The sequence below is a fragment of the Macrosteles quadrilineatus genome, unplaced genomic scaffold, assembly GCF_028750875.1.
Source record: "Macrosteles quadrilineatus isolate MER2022 unplaced genomic scaffold, UCM_ALF_1.0 Scaffold_21__1_contigs__length_2333173, whole genome shotgun sequence".
Classification (NCBI taxonomy): Eukaryota; Metazoa; Arthropoda; class Insecta; order Hemiptera; family Cicadellidae; genus Macrosteles; species Macrosteles quadrilineatus.
Window position 1 is genome coordinate 1,644,119 of NW_026542614.1, and position 8,732 is coordinate 1,652,850.

General features: G+C 35.1%; 1 protein-coding gene across 3 annotated transcripts in view; it reads right to left on the minus strand.

The window, feature by feature from the left end:
* Positions 1–522, minus strand: part of LOC129005403 (lysine-specific demethylase 4A-like) — a 45,426-nt gene extending 44,904 nt beyond the window's left edge. For 2 of the 3 annotated variants that reach the window (XM_054434284.1, XM_054434283.1), the window contains exon 1: positions 290–521. The gene's annotated coding sequence lies outside the window, so the exon portion shown is untranslated. Of the gene's footprint in view, positions 1–289 lie in introns of all 3 variants that reach the window. The other variant, XM_054434285.1, reaches the window with a different exon arrangement.
* Positions 523–8,732: the final 8,210 nt, after the last annotated feature.

Consider the following 8,732-nt stretch of genomic DNA (forward strand, 5'->3'; position numbering starts at 1 on the left):
TTATTGCACTTAAAATAGCTACTAAAGATGTCATATTGCACAAATATGCCAACACGATTTTTTTACCAACTAAGAAGAAAACATAAACAAAGACAACAGCCTAGGCCTATCTAGGGGTTGGGATTAGTTTTGACAACTTTTATTGAGCTTGGTTTCAAATCACAGCAATAAATTATTTGCACTATGATCTAGTATAAGAATCAACCTTATATATTGTATTAGTTTAAGTTAAATCAACAGTTTCAAAGGGGGAGATAAAAAATTCACTTATGTCAAATTAACAGCTTACCACTATGTCTCCCCAGCTAGATGTAGCTAGGCTCCGGCACACCACCTCCGTACAAATAAATAGTCACAATCACAAGATCACTTAACTTAGTTACTTGTCGTCCACTACGTAAGTTCAAAACATGCACGATTGATCACAATAATCGCCTTAAAATTCGCTAAACGAAGCATATTTATGCACAAATAAACAATAATATACGTTGCAAAACCTGCGATGGGAGAGAGTACGCAATGGTAGTTTTCTCTCCCCGACGAGGACGGATGACGAGACGAAGAAACGAACAGAACACGAACAATGTTGTGGCTGTGAGGTAATTACTTTCAGTCGCTGCCATCAGTATATCGTCGTTGTACTAAAAGTCACGTAGGCCACAAAACAGTTTTAAATAGTTTTTTATTAGCATCAATCAGTATTTTTAAATATGAAAACATATAGTCCAAATTACAATTTCATTTTTAATATAAGGTACCTATATAAATAGTTTTAAAAAGTACTCTACTCTTAAACCAAACACAAATGCCGTAGCAAATTTTGTTTCTCCTCCCTACACGCATTTCTTCTACTGAATATTGCCTTGTGTTGGTTAGTCTATGATATTGCATATTAACTTACAATCCCTGTTCAAGTAATATTAAATAATTATATAGTCAAGGTATTAGCACTTATATTAAAAATGCCGGTAAAATTTATTTGTTTATTTACGGTAGGTATTCAATGATTACACTGCGGGGGTGTGTTATTCACGCCACAAAAATTTTACGGATTTGGATGGTGTGTGCTTCTTTTCGTTTAAAATTTCACTGAGTGTAGACACTTAACAGAAGTCTTTAACTTTTAAATAACAATAATTAATGGCCTTAATCGTCCAATTAAGTGCAACAGAAAGGCAGCTGATTTTTATTTTGCCCTCATCATAAATCAAATCCAATCAAAATCTCTTTATTCCTTAATTAATGTTTATTTATTTATTGCTCTTTACAATTTTTACATTGTGTAGCATTTTTACATTGTGTGATTCTATTATTTATAATTACATAATTACATAGGGGTTATTTTATAAAATTACACTTTATTAAATTTAACTTGAAACAAATTAATCAATACATTAAGAAATGGAGGAAAACTAAAAAAACATTATACATTTATCAAGAAAACCTTAAAATATTTAACTCATAACCCCTGGGGAATATAATACTATGGCCCTTAACTCCAACGGTGTGCAGTGAACTCATCCACCGAATAGAATGCCTGATTTATTAAGTCACGCTTCAGTTTCGTTTTGAATAGAAGGGAACTTTCCAGACTTTTAAGCCTTTCAGGAAGACAGTTGAGGAGTCTGACACCTACTTGAGAAGGAAGTTTCTCAAATGCAGCTGTTCGGTGTTGGACAGTGCGAAAACTTTCCCTTGCTCTAGTCCCGTGGCTGTGCACAGCAGTGCCTTGGATAGGCTTATGTTGAAACCGGCAGTATACAGCCGTTTCCAACATATACAGGGAAGGTAGGGTCAAAATTCCAAGCTCCCTGAATGCTTGTCTACACGACTCTCTCCGCCTCAGATTTGCAATTAATCTGATGGCTCTTTTTTGAAGCCTAAATGCCCTGTTAAAATTTTGTCTGGCACAACCCCCCCACAATCTTAATCCGTAGGAAAGATGGGGATGAATGAGGCCATAATAGGCCATGACCAAAACTTGTGTTGAACATAAAGGCTTGAGATTACGCAAGGCAAAAACCCCTTTTGCAATTTTTGGACAGATGCTATCTACATGATTTTGCCAGTTCAGCACTCTATCCAAGTGCATCCCTAAGAACTTTGTGGAATCAACCTCTTTCAGGCAGGTTTCATCCATCATTACAGTTGGCGTTGTCTCGTCGTTACGGTGACGAAGGGAAAAATTTATGTACGTCGTTTTTGACTGATTCGTGTTTAAATTTTCAGACTGAAACTTTTGGATGCATGCGTTCAAATTGATAAAACTTTCAATTTCAAGACTTTCTTGGGATTCTGATTGAAAATAGAGAGTCGTGTCATCTGCATACTGTATGACTTTTCCGCCGACCATAGAGGAGCGGAGGTCATTAACATAAATTAAGAACAAAACTGGACCAAGGATTGAACCCTGTGGGACCCCTTGACAGACCCTTAAGGTCTTTGATCTGCAAGTCGACACCTGTACGTACTGGGTCCTACCCTCGAGGTAAGATCTAAGCCACATAAGTGGGACTCCACGGATGCCGCAGAGCTCCAGTTTCCTTAACAGTATGTCGTGATCAACACAATCAAACGCCTTTGAAAGATCGATGAAGACACCAAGTGTCTTTTTTCGATTCTCTAGTCCTTCAATTACATCTTCAATAAATTTATTTACAGCGTCTATCGTGGATTTTCCTTGTCTAAATCCATATTGATTTTCTGAGATAATATTATGTTTTTCCAAAAAGTTTTGAAGCCTAGTGAGAAAGATCCTCTCAAATATTTTACTCATAACTGGTAAGATTGAGATTGGGCGGTAATTATTTAAAATTTGTGGATCATCTTTTTTATATATTGGAATGACTTTTGCAATTTTCAATGCAGATGGGAAAGTTCCTGACTGAAGTGACAGATTGATGAGTTTTGTCAATGGGATCAGTATTGGCAGATAAATTTGCTTAACTGTCCACATTGACATGCCATTAATATCGTCAGATTTTTTTGATGGAAGATCATGAATGACCCGTGCAACCTCAATCTCACTGACTGGAGCTAAAATCATTGATGATACCGGATTGGGCCAGAAATGACTGTTAAGAGGTGTTGGGTTTTGTTTTAAGTTACATTCGCCAACTGACTGGAAAAAAATATTGAAAGCATTGGCAACATCCTCTGGGTTATTCACAAGGTTTCCATTGACGTTTAGTGCAATTGGATTGACTTTTTTATCGTTTTTTATATTGTTGATAATACTCCATATTGTTTTTGAAACGTTCTCTGAATTTTTTATTTTCTTATTGATAGCATAAGCCTTTGCTGCTTTAATAACCTTCCTATAAATTCGTTTGTATCTTTTAAAAAATATTTTGAATTGCTCATCGCTGGTTGTTTTATATATCAGAGAATAAGATTTTATATTTTGTCGTGAAATCAGAATTCCTTGGGTGATCCAGGAATTCTTTGTATTCTTTATTTTCTTTCTACACTTTTTTAATGGACAGGCTACATCAAGATTATAAATTAAAACTTTATTAAATGCATTAAAAGCTTCTTCTGTTGATAGAAAACTATCTATAAATGTCCATGTCTCTTTAGTGAGATTTTCATTTAAAAGAGATATATGACTTGGGGACATGTCACGTTTCATACTAATAAAAGGGGGGTCAAGTTCCGGTAAACATTCTCCGATAATTGTCTCCTGAGCAAAGTGGTCAGATATAGCAGTTTCAATTACAGTAACATGACTATTGGGCACGTTGGTGACGACGTTATCAATGGCAGTTTTAGTGGTGGCAGTCACACGGGTAGGTGAGTCCACCGACCATTGGAGTGAATAGGTCATGAGTATGTCCTGAAACTGTTTAGTCACAGGGTCATTTTTGTTCAGGACGTCTATATTAAAGTCCCCTACAAGTACAAATAATTTCTGCTTAGACACTAACTTACATAATAGACTATCAAAATGCTCAAAAAATATCTCTGCCTTACTACTAGGGGATCTATAAAGACCTATAATATTGACAATTCCTATTTTACTGAGATTTACTTCAATTCCACTCAATTCAAAATTAAGATCAAAAGCAAATTTATTTAGAGAGAGTGGTTTATATTTTAATCCATTTTTAACAAAAACAGATATTCCACCACCTCTGTGAGTTTTGCGTTGATACGACTCAGCTGTTTGTTACATGTCAGATGTTACATGTTTGTTAAAAATTGTGTGTGTACAGGGAAAATAATTCCCAAGTAGACTATCCGTCTGTGTTTGGGAATGAGTTGCTAATACAGCTATACACAGGTCCATAAACATTCAGGAGTACTTATAATGATGATAGTAAATAAAAAAATATAACAAGAACAAAAGAGAGAAAAAAACCCTAATTTCAACGAAACATCCAAAATTCAAATGTAGTGATTGTAAGTGGTATTTAGCAATGAAGGAAAAAAGTGATTTGGTGACGCATGAAACTGCAGAAATTTATGAGTACAACGATTTGAGTAATCCTTCTGATTGCTCCCTGCCATTTAAAAGCCAGCTCATGACTCTACGCTTAAACACAGCGATACCAAAGTAAATACCTAAGTAAGTTACATCACATAGTCCTATAATCCTATAATCACGGATATATTCCAAAGTCATTTATTCAGCTAGATTAACAAGTATTTTGCATTGACTAAGTCTTAAATAATAAAATATACATTTATTTTGAATTTAAATTAAGTACTAAAAATACAATTAATTGTACATGTTCATGTTGTGACACTACAGCTTTCGACATCAAGACTAAGGTCGATTCACACACATCAGTTACGGCACGCCACAGTCCAGTCACTTCAGGCACGTCACAGTTAACAAAAATATTCTATAATGGATTTTCTATCGCGCTATCTACATGATCTACACTTATCCGTTGCAGTCCCGTCAGTCACTCTGCTGGCATCCGTCAGTCAATTTCAGATTTCTTTCCAACGATACTTTTTGATTGTTCGGACGCCTGACACGGAACTGTTTGAGGTTAGAAAATAGTGTTATTGTTATTTAAATGGTTGCGTTTGTATTTTGAGTACTGTTTGTAACAATCAACAAAATGGACAATGATAATTTAATAGAATATAGGTTTAAAATTTAAATTTTTTGACTGTAAATTACTGTAAATATTAGAGACGGAAGGCTGACTTAAACCAACTGACGGACAATTGACTGAGAAATTGCTGATGCAACTGTCACAGGACTGTAACTGGACTGCAACTGGACTGTAACGGAACTGTGACTGGACTGATGTGTGTGAATCGACCTTAGAGCCTTATTATGCGCGGCCACTCGAGTCGCGCGCGACCGCGACTGCCAGTCGCTACCCCAAGCGACAGGTGTGGCTTGGGGTAGCGACAGGTGTGGCGAGGCCATGCGACTGACAGATTTTTTTCAGACATACATGTAGTTTCTCAGAGTGAATAAGTAAAGAAGCTGAATTATTTATTTTACTTTTACTTAAGCGTCGTAAACAAAGACGAAACTAAAGTATTGGGAGTCAATCCGTTACTAAAAGTAAGACCTCAAGGGTAATTTTCAGTTTTTATATGATTATTTCAGAGATGACGACAAGATGTATTTTGGTTGTTTCCGGGAGACGTTCTTTTTAGGAAGAATATAAGGCGACTTATCCGTATCGCATAAGAAAATTAATAATTTTATTTCAGCTAAGGAGAGGCAATCACTTACCTCAAATTAAATATTATAATGGTTTTGACTTGATTTAATCGTAATACTAATACAATATTAGCAGCAAAACTCGGCGTTGCCCGGGTCAACATATTCACAATAGTGGTAATAATTGAGTAATACAGACAGTATCTTGAACTTAACTGATTCAAATGGTGTTAGCATCTCAAATGAAAGCCTTTGATTTGAGGGATAGTCCCATTTTAAGTCTAAGACATGTAGAATAACTAAATACCCCCGCCGCAGCAAACCTGCAGACTAAGCGAATTTCCATTTGACTGATTGGATTTACACTGAAATGTCTACTTAAAAATATAACATTTATTCTCTATTTAAATAGAATTAGTTTAACTAGTATACTTAGGTTTGCTGCATCAGGGAGGGTAAAACTGTTTTTTTTTTTGTAAAACGTTAATAGTTAGTAAGAAATAAAAACATTTTCCAAATTTGATCAAAATATGTTCATAAACAAGCAAACTACAACAATTTACTTATTCTCCATAAGAATAACATGGGAATTTTAAATTTACAATTTTTTGGAATTTTCTCCGTAACCATTAGGCGCATAATAACGCTTCAATATACTAAATTATTGGTTTTTTTAAGCTCTACAAAATGGTTTGGAAATAAATTGCTAAATTTTATGTTTTTTGGGTCAAAAATGGGAAAAACCTATTTTTACCCCATAAAACCCCCCGTAAACCCCCGTTCCCATGGTCCGATCATGCTGGATCGCGAACTCGTTCGAATAAACGTAGGTTTACACGATTGTACCAAATTTCATCAAAATCGGATCATTTTTGCTCGAGTTATCGTGCTAACGGACACACATATATATATATATATATATATATATATAAATATATAAATATATATATATGAATTTGAACGGATGGTGTTTTTGGCCTCTAGGGACCTCAAAATGAAAAAAAAAATCGGTCCCGCGTCTAGGTCTTACCATGAGTACTACGGTAATAGCTTATTCCCTATATGGGAAATTCGCTAAAATGGAGTTACGTACCATTAATTGCAGATAAGTGTTAAAATAATAATTATTATTGTTGGTTCGTGATTCAGTAGCGTGCTTCACGTACGTCCGATCTTAGTAATTAATAGCTCAAAATTAAAGTTGGCATTTTACTGAATGTTCTTAGACCAAAACATATAGGATAATAATCACAACTGGCGAAATACGGCTTTAATTGAAGTAAGAATTTTAAAAAAAATCTGATTGATTTGTTTGGTCGAATAATACAGTAGATACATGAATGATGATGCTTGGTGGCAAATCTGTTCGTGAATACCTTTAATTTAAGGCCAAAATTATAAAAATCGGTCAGGTAGAAGAGCCGAACCGACTCGGAAAAGAAAACCAATATTTATTAATATATGAATAATATAATTAATATAATAAATTGTTGAAACAAATATCAGGACTGAGGCGAGGGCAGAGAGTAGGGTCCGCTGTGGCCCGCGACTGTGGCCGCGCGTAATAAACAGCATATGATAACATGGCCCGCTGGTGACGCGACAGTCGCGTGGGCTCGCGACTAGTAGCGAGGGTGCGCGACTGGAGTGGCCAGTCGCGGCGACTGTCGCGTGCCTCGCCACCGCAGTCGCGTCGCTTAATAAGCTCCATATGATAACATGGCCCGCTAAAAGTGGCCTTTGAGCAGTCGCGGTCGCGCGCCACTCGAGTGGCCGCGCATAATAAGACTCTTAACGGTAAAATCCCGGACGCTGTAGCAGACCATTCTATCGAGAAGGACTTTGGACATTTCCTGAGTTTTCCGATGTCCTGTTCGGCTTTCAAAGGGAGAAAGGTCGGCTTTCAAAATGCAGAACATTTTTTTTCTGTATTGAATTGGAAGTTTTTCTTAAAGAAAGTGGTTGAGTGTTTAGACATTCATTAGACCATCATATTAGAATGGTACCGACAAAAATAATTAAATAAACAAAATTAAATTTTAAAAATTTATTAACAAATTTTTGTTTAAAGAAATACTTGCAGTTTTGTAATTTGTACTTTTTTTAAATTTTGGATTTCATTCGTTGTTTTTTTTATATATATTTTAAATATGATTATTCCTTGGTTCTGGACATGATTTTCTAACATCAAGCTCAATTTTATTGAAAAATAAATGATTTTGTTTAAACTGGTTAAACATTTTAGAACCTAAGACACGCATTCAAGTGAATTGTTAAGTGGCATCGGGGTTTTCCAAAAAGTTGGAAAAAAGGAGACAATTAATTATTAAACTATTTTTGCAACAAAAAAAATAGGGATTGACATTTTCTCTTCATAACTCGCTTTTAATGCTAAGAAATTTTATAAAAAAAGATAAAGATTTTAAATATAATTTAAAAAGTCTTTAAAATTTTCCCCGAAACGCATTTTGCTTTTGGTTATAGTGTACCTACTTTAGAAGCTTTCCATTTTTTGCGTTTGAAAATACCAATCAACATTCAACAAGCAACAGGTCTGCATTATATTATTAATACACGTTTTTAAAACAAGCTATAGAATATTTTGCTCTCAATGGGTATTTCGACTAAATGCATATTTCCCCAGTAATTCGTAAAAAGTCGTCTGAAATCGTATTTTCACAGAACAAAAGTTGCTTGGAATTATTAGTAAAACTACCTGATTGTGCACCTATTTCTCATGAAAAATTTCTCACCCCCCGAGAAGTGGTGGCGACCAATCCAAGAGGAAAAGTAACCTCCGGCACAGGGTGGATTTTGAAATAGAGTTTAAGTGTAGATCCTAAATCAAATTGTTCATTAAAATAAGTGCTGTATGATGTGATAATTACACAGATTACACTTTTTTATCGTCATTGGCAGGACTAAAACGAGTCCTTAAAAATCTTTTAAATCCGTATATTATGGATGTTAAAAATCCGTTCCCTTTCAAAACGTAAAATACCCCCGCCGCAGGAAACCTGCAAACTAAGTGAATTTCAACTTTTCTGATTACATTTTTAATAAAATATTTCCATAAATAAGACATATTTATTCCTACTTT